Source organism: Lissotriton helveticus, chromosome 5_1 (genome assembly GCF_964261635.1).
Source record: "Lissotriton helveticus chromosome 5_1, aLisHel1.1, whole genome shotgun sequence".
NCBI lineage: Eukaryota > Metazoa > Chordata > Amphibia > Caudata > Salamandridae > Lissotriton > Lissotriton helveticus.
The window spans coordinates 1,137,196,728-1,137,211,869 of record NC_136065.1 but is presented as its reverse complement, the minus strand read 5'-3'; the positions used below and the strand labels follow the sequence as shown (position 1 = coordinate 1,137,211,869).

The following is a 15,142-nucleotide window of genomic DNA, read 5'->3' as shown; positions in this document are numbered from 1 at the left end:
TACTTCGCTGATCGACCTGGGCAGTGTCCCGGGCCCCTCTGAAACCTGTGACAGGCTGTGTCGGATTCGGGCCTGTCTAGGAGCCTGCAATCCGTGGATCTGGTGAGGAAGAGAACACCTGAACTGCGCCACACAACGTGAACTCTGTATCTTACTTTCCGGGAGTTCCTGCAGTGAGACCGCTCTTGAAATCCCTGCGTCAGGGGAGATCCAGCTTTATTGTTCCACTGAGTTTGGTGAACTAATTTCTAATTCAATCCCAGGACTTGTCTACAGTACTGGTTGCAATTTATCTTACCATGAATACAGCTGTTGACATACCTTATCCGGCTACATGGAGGGGGGGGTCCATCTCTGCCATGTTCCTGTTTCACTAACCGTTTTAGCTTAGCAGTTAGCCTCACTGTGGGGTTGTTGGTTTGATATGTTTTCTCTTTCAGGGCGACAGATGTTTCCTCTTCAGAAGTGTAGGGTGGGGAGAGTTGGGGGGCGAGGGAGGGGGGGAAGACCGTTGTCTCCCAACTGTTTGTTGTTTTTAGCCACCTACGGCTGCTGCTTCCTGTTCTTATCGGTAGCCGCACTCACATGTATGCCTTTGCCGATGACATGAAGATCACCAGTTCACACACCTTCCACCCACCGTCTCGGGCCTAGGGAGATTGTCTCCCTTGGGACCCAGGCACCTCCGCTCGTGCATCCGTTCCTCCACACACCACCCGTCTTGATGGCCTCCACCTTCAATAGGACGCTCCACAGCCTCTCCTGGAATGTTAACGGCCTTCTTGACCGTATCAAACGCACTGCCATCCTTCGTAGCGCCCACTGACACGCGCCTGACATCCTGTTTCTACAGAAAACACACCTCCTGGGTTCACAATGCAACTTCCTCGCCCGCTATGGGTTTGACAGGGTGGGACCCGGGGGGGGGAGGGGTAGCCATACTACTTAGGAGAGGGCTTCCCTTTACCCTGACCAGAGCTGAGACGGACACACAAGGCCTTTATGTGGCCATGACGGGTACGATCAAAGGTCACCCTCTTAGCCTCCTGTGTACATACATTCCCCCCGCCACCATGACTTCTACCCTTCGCCCCCTCACCGGAGATTACCTCCTTCCCACAGGGCTTGACGGTTGTTGGGGGCGACTTTAACGCCGTCCTGCAACCTTTGCGCGATGCGACAGGCATTCCATCTGCCCCCCGACTTGCCTCTGCGAAATGCCTGTCTGATTGGTCCTCTGCCCTAGGTCTCTGTGATGCCTGGAGGGTGTGGAACCCCCGTAAAGAACAGTACACCCACACCTCGGCGGCCCACCACACCCACTCCTGTATCGACCTGTTCCTGCTGCCCACAACGGACTGTCAATTGACGTCCGGGGCCGCTATATTGCCCAGGGGTATCTCAGACCATTCCCCCGTCTCCCTCCGCATCGCGACCTCCTCTACTTGCTCCTGTGTGGCTTGGCGGCTAAACGCCTGGTTCCTGCAGGGTGCCACATTTGTTGAATCCCTTGGGCAGGAGCTGCGGCTCTATTTCTCAACCAATGCGTGTTCGGTTCCCTCGTCGGGGACGCTGTGGGAGGCCGGCAAGGCCGTGGTCCGAGGTGTGGCCAGAGGCCTGGTCCACGTGAAATGCGTGGAGCAGTATGCCCAGCTCGTGCAGCTGGCGGGAGCCCAAACGACCGATGACAGCGACGACTCCTCTCGGCAGCTTACACGGAGTTCACTAAAATGCTCTGGCGATTTTCGATGGCATGCATCTATGGTTGGGGCAATAAAAATGGCAAGTTACTTCATAACCTAGTGTCCTATCCCATAGTTAACCGCATTATTCCTGAGATTCGGACGGAAATCGGGATCCACCACGTGACATCCCATGCCATTGCCCAAACGTTCGCTGGATACTACGCGGCCCACTATGCTGCCCGCCCTCTTCGGACTTCCCTGGCGGATTTGTTGGCTAAGACCAGAACCCGGTTGCCCTGCCTTCCCAAGACGATCTCGGAAACTCTGGACCACCCCTTTACCCCAGAAGAGATACATGGGGCAATTTCACTGTTGCACTCTGGCAAAACGCCCGGGCCCGACCGATACCCCCAGGAGTATTACGCGACCTACCGTGACAAATTTGTTCCCCATTTGACGGAGCTGTTTAAGTACATAGTAGACGAAGGGTCTTTCCCACCCGAAACTGATGTGGCCACTATTGTGGTCCTCCCAAAGACGCAGCTGCCCTCCCTTGACTGTGCGGACTACCGCCGATCTCTCTTATTAATACAGAGGTGAAGATTATCACCACTGCAGTGGCCCAACGGCTCCATCCACTCCTGCAAGACTTGGCCCATCCCGACCAATGCGGCTTCATGCCTGCCAGGGATACCCGACATTGAATACGCCGCCTCCACCTGGCCCTTGCCCACCATCATCACCTGACCCCATACTTGGTGCTGCTTTTCATAGATTTTGAAAAAGCATTTGATATGGTGGACTGGAGCTATCTCGAGGACGTGTTGGAGAGGATGGGTTTCGGCCTCCCTTTCCGATGCCTTATCCGGGTCCTTTACTGTAACCCTAGGGCACGTGTCCTCATTAACGGCGAGCTATCTGAAATGTTCCCCATCCGGAGGGGCTGCACGCTCTTGCCACTTCTATTCGCATTGGCGATGGAACCCCTTGCTGCCCTTATCCGCCAGGACCCCCTCATTCGTGGTTGGGCCTGGGATCGGACTCGCTTGACAAGATAGCCCTATACGCAGACGACGTCCTCCTTTTTCTGGCGGACCCAGAGAGCTCCGGTCCCAGATGCCTGGATGCCCTTTCTGCCTTTGAACGGGTCTCTGGCCTCCGACTCAACCCGGCGAAATCAACCCTGGTCCCTCTGCATTCACTCCGGGTGTGCTTTGACTGGCAAACGACTATTCCTCTCCGCAGGCAATCCTTCAAGTATTTGGGTGTGTGGGTCATTCTCTTACCGGAACTTGAGTGGGCTCTGAATATTGCCCCCTTGGTCGCTAGGGCCAAGACGGACCTCAAGAAATGGCAACTCCTCCCTCTCAACCCCCTGGGCAGAGTGCCCTCTTTAAAATGATGGTCCTCCCCCGCTTCCTATACATCTTACAAAATACCACCACTCACCTCCCAGGCAGCTGGTTCCGAAAATTGGATGGCATCTTCACCCGGTTTTTATGGGAAAGCGGGAGGCCGCGACTGTCCCTAGCACATTGCCGCATTCCCCCCTTTTGACGGGGACATGGGGGTGACTAATCTCCACCTCTACTACCTGGCCACGAGGCTCATCATGATCCACGATTGGTTTGCGGGTGGCTGGTCTGACCCGGCGTACCAGGTGGAACTCAGGGTAATGGGCTTTGCGCAGATCCAAGCATACCTGTATATTAGCCCTGTGCCGCAGGCTCTGTCCCTTGTCACTAGGACAGCGCTTATGGCCTGGTGTAGAGCCCTCCGCCATGTAAAGTGGGACCAGAAACCCACCAAACAGACGCCCCTGTGGAGTGGAGCCTGGCTAAGGGAGGTCTCATCCCTCCAAGACTTCCATCGCTGGGATCTCGTCAGGATCTCGTTACTTGGAGACGTTTGGGCGGGGGACCATATCAGATGTTTTGCAGACCTACAACAATGCCACTCCCTCCTCCCCTCCCAATTTTATAAATACCTACATCTCAGGCATGCTCTCCACACACACTTTCCGTCTCCCACCTCTTTCCCGGAATTCAGCCCCTTGGAAGCCCGGGTGATAATGAGGAAACTGGGCAGGAGGGGGGGTGTTGCGAATTTACCGATCCCTGATGAACAATGGCCCTGCGTCCCTGGATCGGCTCCGGGCCCGCTGAGAGGGGTTTAACACAAAAGCTGCATGTGTATTTCTACATTTTCACCCGCAGAGGATACACCAGTATTTTTAAACCTCATTAAATGTACACTTTAGTTACTGAAACTTTTTCAATAAAGTGAATGCTACAGTTATCTAAGTCAAGGACACATTTGCTTATTAAATTTGTACAACCTTAAAAAATATCAGTATGCATATTGAGTAAGAGACATACTGTTGATGGCACTTTTTACAAAACTATTGCGACAAACAATAATTAATATATTAGCTCCTGACTACTATGACGTTCGCATTTGGCGTTAGCTGAAACCATCTTAGCTCTGCACAATTTTCAATAGTAAGCTTCCTGGGTGAATATTTTACAGTCTCTGTTCCTCTTATGTTTTGAAAAATGTCTTCAGAATCATATTTTACAAATGAACAACATTGCTCATGCAGTGTACTACCACAGTGGTGATGAGGCGGCACTGTTATACAATTAACACACCTTCTCATTCAAGTGACTTTCTTAACAGACCACTTTTGGATGTTGTGACGGTGCTCAATATTTTTATACTAAGAATCTTTGGGTTGAACATGAATATTGCTTGTACGACGTGGAGTTTGTTCTAAGGTGGGTTTCACCACATACATCATTAGCTCAAATATTTTCCTAAGTAGCGTACTGACTCGGAGCGGGCAGTTGTGCGGTCCTATGTCTGTAACCAAAAAGAAAGTGCCGGCCGAAAGTACCAATATTTGTATTGCAGTATTTTACGTTCACCACATACTCTTCAGTGACAGTGGGTGCGGGAAGTTAAGGATTCTTTTTTGGTGTTGTCTGCTCGCTTTTTGAGCAATCCCTGCCGACCGCAATCTCCTCCCTAAGTGTTTTCCAACTGTCCACAATCTTAGTAAAGCAGTCAGACTGGAGTGAGTAGAAGGCAGGGAGAAGGCCGATATCATAATAACCCCAGAAAACTATTACTACAGTCAAGGAGCAGTACACAATCTTCTGTGAGCGAGACAACGTGGGTACTTAGGAATACTCACATCAAGTTCACACTGGACTGTAACAACCTTCGATCTGTGGCCATGACCTGCAAAATCAACCATATCAACGTGCCTACTATCGAAAAAGCATTACGACTGATAAGGAAATAATCTGCTTTAAGACCTCAGCCATATATAATCCATTAACCCACCATAAAAGCACTAGACCTCTTGAATACTCTAACTGTAAATTGGAGCACCCTAGATGGTGTGTTAGCTATATCATAATTATATCTATTTTGTGTGAATAATTTCACAGCTTTGCCATCCATAATGTCCCGTATTCTGGAAATTGTTTCATTTAGATATACCCCAGGGAATGGACAACTAGGCCGTGGGCAAACAGTGCTAGATGAAATAAAAGTTAACGAATTAGTAACTAATGTCTGGTCCCAAGGCCAGAGGTTGACAAGCAGTACCCTTCAGTGCATTCGTATGTACCTAAAGTAAAACAGCGTTAAATTCACTTTAAAATGCAACTAGGGGCTACTTTTTGCAGTAAGGTGGAGCTACTGCTCTGCTGCACAGGTCAAGTATATAAATATAACAGTAAAACTACATACCAAACCCTTGCTCCAAAATTTTCTTCACTGTTATATCGCCCCTAACAACTCATACGTAAACGCAGCAGACAGTTTTATACAAGTAAAGGGGGTTCCTATTTCAAAAGCGGGGAATGTTTGATTGAAAAGTGAGAAAGTATCAGTAAATAAAAGAATGGGTGTTATTTCGGTGCACATCATGTGTCAAACAGGGTGGTTTGTGTATATAACAAGTAAATAAAATAATTGTCAGTTTTGAATTCTAATCGATTTTTTTTGTACATGTAAAAAGATTGAACTTCTGAACTAGGCACTATATGGTGACTTGTTTCTGCGATTCTGGCCATTTCCGGGTAAAATGTTTTTTTAGATCAATTAGTCAAGTTCGCAATTTGAGGTTTCTTAATTCTTTCCTTTAGTGGATGTTATAAAGGTCGTTTTTTCAGCATACTAGTGTATAGCCTCCACTATAAAGGAGAACTGGGTGTGAGATTTCGCAGCCTGTAGATATAAAGCTGGCAATGCACACTGTTACATTTCAACTCTAAAATGCGAGTAAAATATTCAAACCCAAAAAGCAGGCCCCCGTGTGAAGTCGATTTAAAGTATTTGATGCTTTACAAAAAAATTATAATTCGACCCTGAAATCTATGCTTGGATGGCGTGGTATGCTTGGTGTAAGTTAGTTGAACAGGTAGAAAACACAGGATCACACACCCATACCACTGATAAGTCGCTAATGCTATAATCAGTGTTTGGTTATTTATAAGGTAAAAATGCTGTCATTCATCTAAGCATCAGTACTTGAATTAAAACAAATACTGTAAGATTTTGGGGAAAAATATCTATTTTAAGAAAATTAGGCTTTCTGTTATCTAATTCTATATTTTGCTTTATGGTGAATTGTCATATGTCAGATTTACCCAGGTGACTTCTTGACACAGGGATTAAAGAGACATACAGGGTTATATCCCTGTGAATCCTACAAATTCACGTCTTCAGGTCATTTTCGAGCTCCTCCATCGAAGCGTACAAAAAAGACATAGCTAGCCGACATTCCGATTTTAGCACATCTTCGCAGTTTGTTATTCTCAAGACTGTCATCGGTCGCTGGGACTTTTTAGCGAGAAAATGGTTAACTTGAAATGGAGGGAGTGTTTTGACTTCTGAATCATAAGAAGGATAGTAAATTGGCTTTGATCTGAAATTGCTGTTGCACAGCACTGAGATCATGCAGTTTACTTTTAAATCACCTTGTGCTGTACGTCATACTATTGCAATCCAGGAATATGATCAGTGGCATGAAAATATGATCCAGCGTAGTCCATCTTTAGCACTGTCAGGTGTCAAACTTCTCCTTACTTACAGTCTAGTTTTTAAATGTCATTAATGTTACCTTGCCTTTAGTCCACTAACTCTGGCCATGTGACTATTGCCATACACGTCAAAGATCTTTTCCAGCTGACTAGCAAGAGCATAAACCATGCTTACTCTTCCTCAGCTTTTAGGATGGTTTTAACCTTAAATTGAGTGATCTCTTCAACATTATCACAGTTGTAAACCTAGGTTATTGTTACAGATTCCGCCATTTTCAGGGCCAGTGCCCTAAATGATGATCCACTAGCAACCTCCCATAAGTGGGCATTAAGAAAACTGAAATATAGATTGTGTTATAAAGTATGAGCATCCCGAATTTAGTGCAGGTACAAATCCGCACAGGGCTCTTATTGACAAATTGAGTTGGTCTTTTTTCTTGAAAAGTCAAAAAGATTCACCAAAATTGCAATATGCCTGTAATATGTTTATTCTGTAATAGTTGTGTAATGTGAGCGGGTTGTCTCGCCAAACTGAAACTACACAGTAGAATTGTATCAGACTTATAAGGCCTAAAGAAAGAGTCCGTATAAAACTCAAGACACATTTCAGCTTCTTTTGAGTGCTATCAAGAGGAGTGAAACCCAATTGTAAATTTGGGAGCTGATTTGAGTGAATCTGTCATGAACATATTACAGATAACTTACTGAATTTTGACTTCTATGCACACTGACATGAGCGCACAATAACCTTATAAATAACCAAACACTGATTATAGCATTAGCGACTTATCAGTGGCATGTTAATGGTGAAATACATTTATATAAAGGGATATTTTCATATGAATAAATTGCTAAATTGGATGTTTTCTTATGGAGGTTTCTCTACATTTGTTTCCCAGAATGTCAGCATATGTGGGCCATGACTTCACCACATTGTATGCAAAAAAACAGAAAAGAAGCAAACGATAAAATAGATTTTAACTTTAGTTTGATATAATTTATGCAACAAAGGCATAGATTTTAACTGTGCAGTTTGCTAACCACTGAACAGCAATATGAATAAAGGGAATGCAGAAATGAAACACAACACTAAGTCTGAATGTGAATGTGAAAAACCTTTTTGTCAGATTTTGTGGCACACACACCCTACTTAAGAATCCGACAACAACAAATGTATTGTGAGTGCACAGAGAAAAAAATATCTTCAGTTCTGCAGCACCACAAAATGCAAACAAGGGAACAGTACACCAACGCAATTCTTCTCCCACCAGCCCGTCGCATACTTCATGTTACGCATATTGACTGTGACCTTTGAAAATGTCTGTCGGACCCATGAAAGCAGACAGAGTCCATATCTACAACTTGGTTCTATATGTCTCAATGTCTGCAAAATATTTAAAATTACATTGTTTAATAGCTTTTTTTATTTAGTAATGGCTTCTTTACACCTTATAAGCTTATTAAGTACAGATGAATGGTTTTCCACGCACATTAGGTATTCTCCCTGCATTCATATAGCACTGTAGCACATTGCCAACAGCTTTACCAGTTGTAAAGGCCCTGAACCTAAGTTATAGGCCTGAGAATCATGCAAAAGCCTATACTGAGAGAGAGGTCCATTAACAAGCAGGTCCATAAGCTATTAGAACACTCTACCCACTGGGGGCAAAATGTTCTAAATTAATAAAACGCAGAGAAACAGACGTTATTTTCACTGAGCCACTCCAGTTTAATAAATGGGGCTCGCAGCATTCACTGTTCTAATACAAATTACGTCACACACAAAGCCACCAAAACGAGCTCAAAATGTCAAACCTGTGAATAGTCCACAAGTTCCCACCCAGGTGCTACATATTCCAAAACGAAACCGTGAATTTACCTCTGTCAATTCCTTTAACAAACTCTCCAGAGTGTCACGCCTTCAGGATATATAATTATTATTCCTCCTATTTACGGATTGCAACCGAAGAGCAACCTTAAAAAAAAATCTTCATTACATTTAAGATGAAATATACATAACGAGTAAAATGCATGTATATTATGTCCAATAATGAGTTTTGCTGACATCCACGATTCATTTACCGTTCAACTGAGCAGTTTAATACATTGTTACCATAACCCTTGAATGTAATTATTGGCCCATAATATACAAGTTCGCCACCAAAAATGTATTTCAGAAGGTAAGAAAATAGAAAATTGCTGATAAGACTCTTGTGCTTCCCCTGAAATGCTCTCTGGAAAAATTGTAGTTTATCTGCATTTCCTATTGGCCTTGTTTTATTTTTGCATACTATTTGCACTAAAGCACCCTTAATTTCAGAGTGTTGGAATTCATACACGTGTGTGTAAACATGTATGTGTTATATATTTTGTGCAGATTTATGTAAGATACAGACTGGATCATTTTTAAGTGGATTCATTTTTCTATCGCAACAGAGAATTATTTTATTAACTGGTCAAAATGTTTATAATAAAGTATATTGATTTTAAAGAGTATTTAATGTATGCAACGGTTATAATTAATCATGCATGATAAAAAATTACTTATTTACTTACGTATGTGTTATATAACTGAAAATTAGCAGAGGGTTTTGAGGGCTGTATACAAGGATTTACAGGGCACCCTGAAATATTTTCCATATTTCACCAGTCCCTGTAAAATGTGGGTTTTTGAACCGCTGCAATTTAAAATGCTAGTGAAAAATGAATTTGGCCTAACACCACGCTACTTGGAACATGTGCACTAGTAAACACAGCTTCACACATGAAGTGTTACTTAACTGACATCAAAAGGCAAAGCTTATTTTGTCTCAGATTTCATCGAGTCTGGTTAGAGAGGAAAGCGCCTGGACAATCCTCACCAGCCCTTGTTATAAGGATTCTCTCTCAGTGTTCGAATTTAGCCCACACTTGCAGGTGCAAAGTGCCTAATACACCGTTTATTAACAATAAACGTAAAATATATTATTACGGGCATTTTTATTTCAGAAATTACAAATTATTCTAGCAGTTTTTGGTACTGAAGTTCATTTGCCCTAATTAAAAATGTACTTTATTTACATTTTCTTCAGTTTTGATCCGAGGGGCTTTACATTTTCAGAATTAATCCATTAAGACTTGGCTGTTTTTGCTGCTAAAATGGCGCACTTCTCCCTCTTCAGACTTTTATCCCCTATTAATTTTAAAGATCTCCTTTCATAAAAGAATGGAAATTTAAACTCGCCAATAAGGAAAACAATGAGCCCTTTCGCTTTCTAAACTAGAGGCCTCCTCTGTGACTTCCACAGTGGGCCCAGTGTATTACATGGAGCAGACCGCAGAGCGCGGGTGTTACTGCGATGACATACACACAGTGCATGTGGCTGCAGTCAGCCTGCCGGCAGCCTGGCACATGTCACTCTCCAGCAGAGTAAGTAAACAGCAAAGAGGATGCATTTAGTCGTATTCAATTTTCATGACAAGTGAAAGACATAACACATTCATTACCGGTCTTGCTTCCCTCTGCTAAAACACGATGACTCCCAAACAAAACGTTTAATAAAAAGGGAAAACTGAGGAAACAAATTAAATGTAATCCGTCGAAAGTTATATTTCGTAAAGTGTGGATAAAACCAGTATGCCGATTGTTGGGCACTAGAAGGTATGCCGATGCGTTGCGCATCTTGTGTACAGATTCTCCCCCCCCTATCTGTATCGCTGTTGCAAAGTTTTTAAGCTGGGCATGGCGACTTCGTCTGAAAAAATTAGGTCCAAGGACTTGGGAGTGACTGTTGATATTATTTTAAAGTCTAGGATGACTACGCTTCCCTTCTATGAGCTGTGTTTTTTTTCAACACATGAGTTGATATAACTATAATATGAATTGGAAAAAAATGAATTTTAGATTGTTTTTTAGTCTTAGTTTTACCCAATTATGGAAGTTTCAATTATTCGATGGTTATGAAATGATGTAATTGTATCTTAAATATTTATTGGATGGTTTTAAAAACAAAAAATGTATTTGTATATGTACTTTTATGACTTAACTGTCGAATAAAGTTATGAAACCGTTATATTTTATGTGAAACTGTGATATCATGTCCTGGGTAGTGGAATAGGTAACAGGGAAAGTGACGACGAGGAACAACACCTTTGAGATTATTTTTATTCAAAGGTGAATAAACAATTCACGTGCGGGTTTAGTGAATTTCCCTAGATCTGGTGCATTGTATGCTACATACACCAATAAATAGAGTATAGTGCTCGTGTGACACGAGGCTTTTCGATTTAGTATGATTTGACTTAACTTTAGAGAAACAGAGCCTGTTAACATGAAAAAGAAATCAAATAAACATATGAAGTTGTATATGAAGCCACCGGTGGATAGGATGACATTTGACACCTCATGTGACGATGTGTGAGGTCACAACAGTGATGGGTTGGAGTTGCTACCAAAACTGAGGAAAGTAAAGGTTTTTAGATTTTGTGTCAAGAACAGTGGCTGAAGTGGACAGGATCTGAGGGGCACGACGTGCCGATACTTTTTTTAAATTAAGAAAAACAGTTTCCCTGTTTTTTGTGAAAAGACAACAATTCTTGAACAGTTAAGACCAAGGGAGGGGTTGACAGTCAAACGAGCCTTCATGCAGTGGCGGCTGATGCCTATACGAAATGGAAGGGAGGGCAGCGTAGGGGAAAATCAACAAAAACATGCATAAAAGTACATTTACCTTCCTGCTACTGGCCATCACCTCTGTGATGCTCTGCTTCAGCGCCTCGCCTTGGTGCTCCTCTGCTCCAGAGACTGCAGTCCCCATGAGCACAGGCTCCCAGACCCTACAGCTAACCGCATCACTTCTCAAGAAGCGCTGGGATTGGCCTTAGCAGGCTTGTTTTCCGCTCCAAAGGGGACTGGAAGCCTGCACCTGCTATTCTTGCCACCCGACAGTGCAGCTCGGGTTGGGGAGATGTCAGTGTGCATGTCAGTTTAGCCGTCCTGAGATGGCCAGCCAAACCGACGTGCACTGACAGCAGTGCCCTGTGCCCACTACTCCTACTGCTGATGGTCACACCCCCAAAACTCCGCTGACAGCTCCAGCTCCTACAGGTAAAATAAAATGATAATAAAGCAGTTTTATTAACTGCTTTATTATTATTTTTTTTTTAATGTTCTGCTGCTTCCAGCAGTGAGGCGATGATCATCCGCCATAACGGAGGAGCCACCCCTGCCTTCTTGCCAGGGTACCTGCTTGCCTGAAAGAAATGTAAATGTGCACAACTGGTTAATGTGCAAATGTAAAGAGGGTGTTTTGATAGGCTTTGTTTGGTGGAATCACTTGTAGCTTCATAATGACAGATTTCTTATTTTTGAGTGGGATATCAAGAGAGCTACCAGCTGAGTTGTGATGTGTGTGCTTTTAAAGGACAGTTATAAAACAAATCACACTGTGTACAGTCTGGATATTACTAAAATCTATATTTTGGAAGCCCTTTTATTTTAAACCTTTTTGCACATTTTGTAGGGGCCTATCTTATAATGTGTGTAATGTCAGTTTAAAATAATGACTTACATATTCACAGTGCTTTCTGTCACTGACTGGGACCTGGTACACTAAACATACACAACTCACTATCCTCCAGTGCACCAACTAGGATTCAATTCTGCTTGTCTCTGGCTACACGGCACAAAAGGGGGTGGTGATGGACGGAGCATCTGAACCAATCAAACACTCACACCCAGTCAAAAGATCCGGGTTTAATCCATCACCGTTCTTCAGCCCACTCTGCCACCCCAGTTCAGACATGGCTATATGCAAATCAGTCTGACCCTGTGCCTCATGGGAACAGTCCAGCCCGAACTGCCAAGCCATGCCTTCCCTGGACCGGAAACAAGCTTCCGAGGACCGGTTTCTGGCATTACAGCCGTCTTCAGCCCGGCTTGCTTGAATCCAGTGGCAAAGTGAGCAAGGGACTCACATCTGAGCATACCCTGCCACACTTATGGCGGCCAAAAGCGGCACAAAAGGGGTTGAAGATGGACGGAGCATCTTAACCAATCAAACACTCACACCCAGTCAAAAGATCCGGGCATAATCCATCACGTTCTTCAGCCCACTCTGCCACCCCAGTTCAGACACGGCTATATGCAAATCAGTCTGACCCTGTGCCTCATGGGAACAGTCCAGCCCGAACTGCCAAGCCATGCCTTCCCGGGACCGGAAACAAGCTTCCGAGGACCGGTTTCTGGCATTACAGCCGTCTTCAGCCCGGCTTGCTTGAATCCAGTGGCAAAGTGAGCAAGGGACTCACGTCTGAGCATACCCTGCCACACTTATGGTGGCCAAAAGCGGCACAAAAGGGGGTGGTGATGGACGGAGCATCTGAACCAATCAAACACTCACACCCACAGGCACAGACTTCTGCAGTGCATTATCTAATAGAGGTTTCATAATGTACGATGGTGCATTTCACACTGATTAACTTAATTTGCATTTCTTTTTCATTTAAACTGTGCTTTACTTTATATATAGTTTCCTGAAGGTGAACGCCAACAAAAAGTTACAGAATATTTTGTTTTATTGGCCATGCCTTTTACCTCACCCCCACGCTCACTCACCCCACCCCCTTTGCACACAGCAACCCTGTTCTCATACATTTTGAAATGCATATCAACCACTGGTCACAAACAGCACCTCGAGACAACTTTGCTTTTGTTTGATTGTGCCAACCTACTGACACCAACACAACCAAAACTCAATATTAACTGACTTTTTTTGGTTGTGAATTTTAAATGCTATACCTTTTACCATAACCAAAGATCGAAGGCTTTAGGCTGTGTGCGGTATGCACTGGGCAGGGAGCATGGGGTTCATCAACATTCTACACCCACTGACCATGCCGTCTGAACCCACTGAGCCTGGGGTCGGCCATGTGAAGCAGGTTCTGACAATGGGATGTCCGCTTCGGCAACAGGATGCATATAGAACTGATGCCCTGTACCCCCACTGTGCATGGGCTTTGGCATTCAAAGCTGGTGGCCAGACGCTAAAAGAACACACAAAATATTTGACAATGTTATCAACTACTTTAAATATATATATCTAAGTTTATGTCTTCAGCCTTCTTGGCTTAGATTTATTATGCACTCATGGAACTGAAATGTATAACACGCTTCCATCAATTATACATTTCTTGTTAGTGAATTATGATGGGAAATTGTTAAACAATTAAAAACTAACTGCTGCCCGTTTGCCCAGGAAGGGCAGTGTCGGACTGGCCTATAGGTCAATCAGGTAGTGCCTGGAGGCTGGTCTGAAAGGTCAGTGTGTTTGCTGCTTTTGTTGACGGTTTGTGGGCCTGTTTTACGGTCTTCTGGGCCAGTTTTTACTGCTGATTTCCCTGTTATTAAGAAAAAACGTACCTGATACTAAGACACATATTTCCATGATGAAAATAAAATATGTATTGTCTGTTTTGCTAGCTGGAGTGCCTAATATCGTGGATTAGTTCGGGCTGCAGACGTGGAGCTGGGACGGCAAACTGTGTGTGATTACTTTGAATCATAGCAATATTTCTAACAAGTGGAAAAGGGGAGTAGCGCATGCGCAAGACTCTTCCTGCCACCTCCACCTCTACTGTTTAGTCGATAACTTCACGTCAGTGCCACTATGGGCACAATAGTACAAGAAGGAACTCTACTGATGCTCATGACAAAATCAGAAGAAGTTTTGTAGTAGAATTACACCTGTTCAATTATATACACTTGACAAAGAAAATATGGAGAACAACGTGTTTTCTATGTTTTAAAATCTCAATACATTGTTTTCCAAACTCTCAAAAGAAAAGTCTGAAATAGTGCAACTGAATCTTATTTGGAACATTACATTAGTACACCGTATATATTCATATCCTACAGGTTTTAGGTCTAACTCATTTTAGTCTCGCTGTGGGGAAGGGGAAGCCCTGTCCTTCCACACATGGTTTCTCTCTGGTCTGCCATGGCATCTCCATAGTACCTCCCAAGCAATATGTCATGACTGCTAACTCTGTCTTTTCCTAATTTCTTTCGCTGTCAGCACACCCACAGAGGTCTGGCTCCTTCCCTTTCCATTTCCCTCTTGCCCTTGCCTTCCCTTCTCTGTACATTACCTCCCCTAATTACTCTCTCCCAATGCCTCAGAATCTTAACCCCTTCGCCGCGGGGGTAATTCCCCAGCTGTGCTGGGGGTAAGGGGGCTCGCGCAGCGCCCCGTGCTCATGACGAGCTTGGCTTGTCATGCAGCACAGTGGCGCTGTGCTCATGCGAGCTGAGCTCGTCATGACCACACCCGTTTTCATGGAACGTTCAGTACAGCAGGGGAATTATCCCCACGCGTGAGCGCCACGGCGGTCATGACGAGCTCAGCGCAACCGTGGGGGGTTAAA

The 15,142-nt window shown here is 44.2% G+C and overlaps 1 protein-coding gene across 3 annotated transcripts in view; it reads right to left on the bottom strand.

Annotated features, from left to right (window-relative positions):
- Positions 1–15,142, bottom strand: part of RBM20 (RNA binding motif protein 20) — a 504,792-nt gene that overhangs the window by 301,297 nt on the left and 188,353 nt on the right. The window contains exon 1 of one of the 3 annotated variants that reach the window (XM_078643766.1): positions 11,449–11,559. The exons of the other annotated variants lie outside the window; for them this stretch is intronic. The gene's annotated coding sequence lies outside the window, so the exon portion shown is untranslated. Of the gene's footprint in view, positions 1–11,448; positions 11,560–15,142 lie in introns of those variants that run through there. 3 annotated transcript variants of the gene reach the window in all.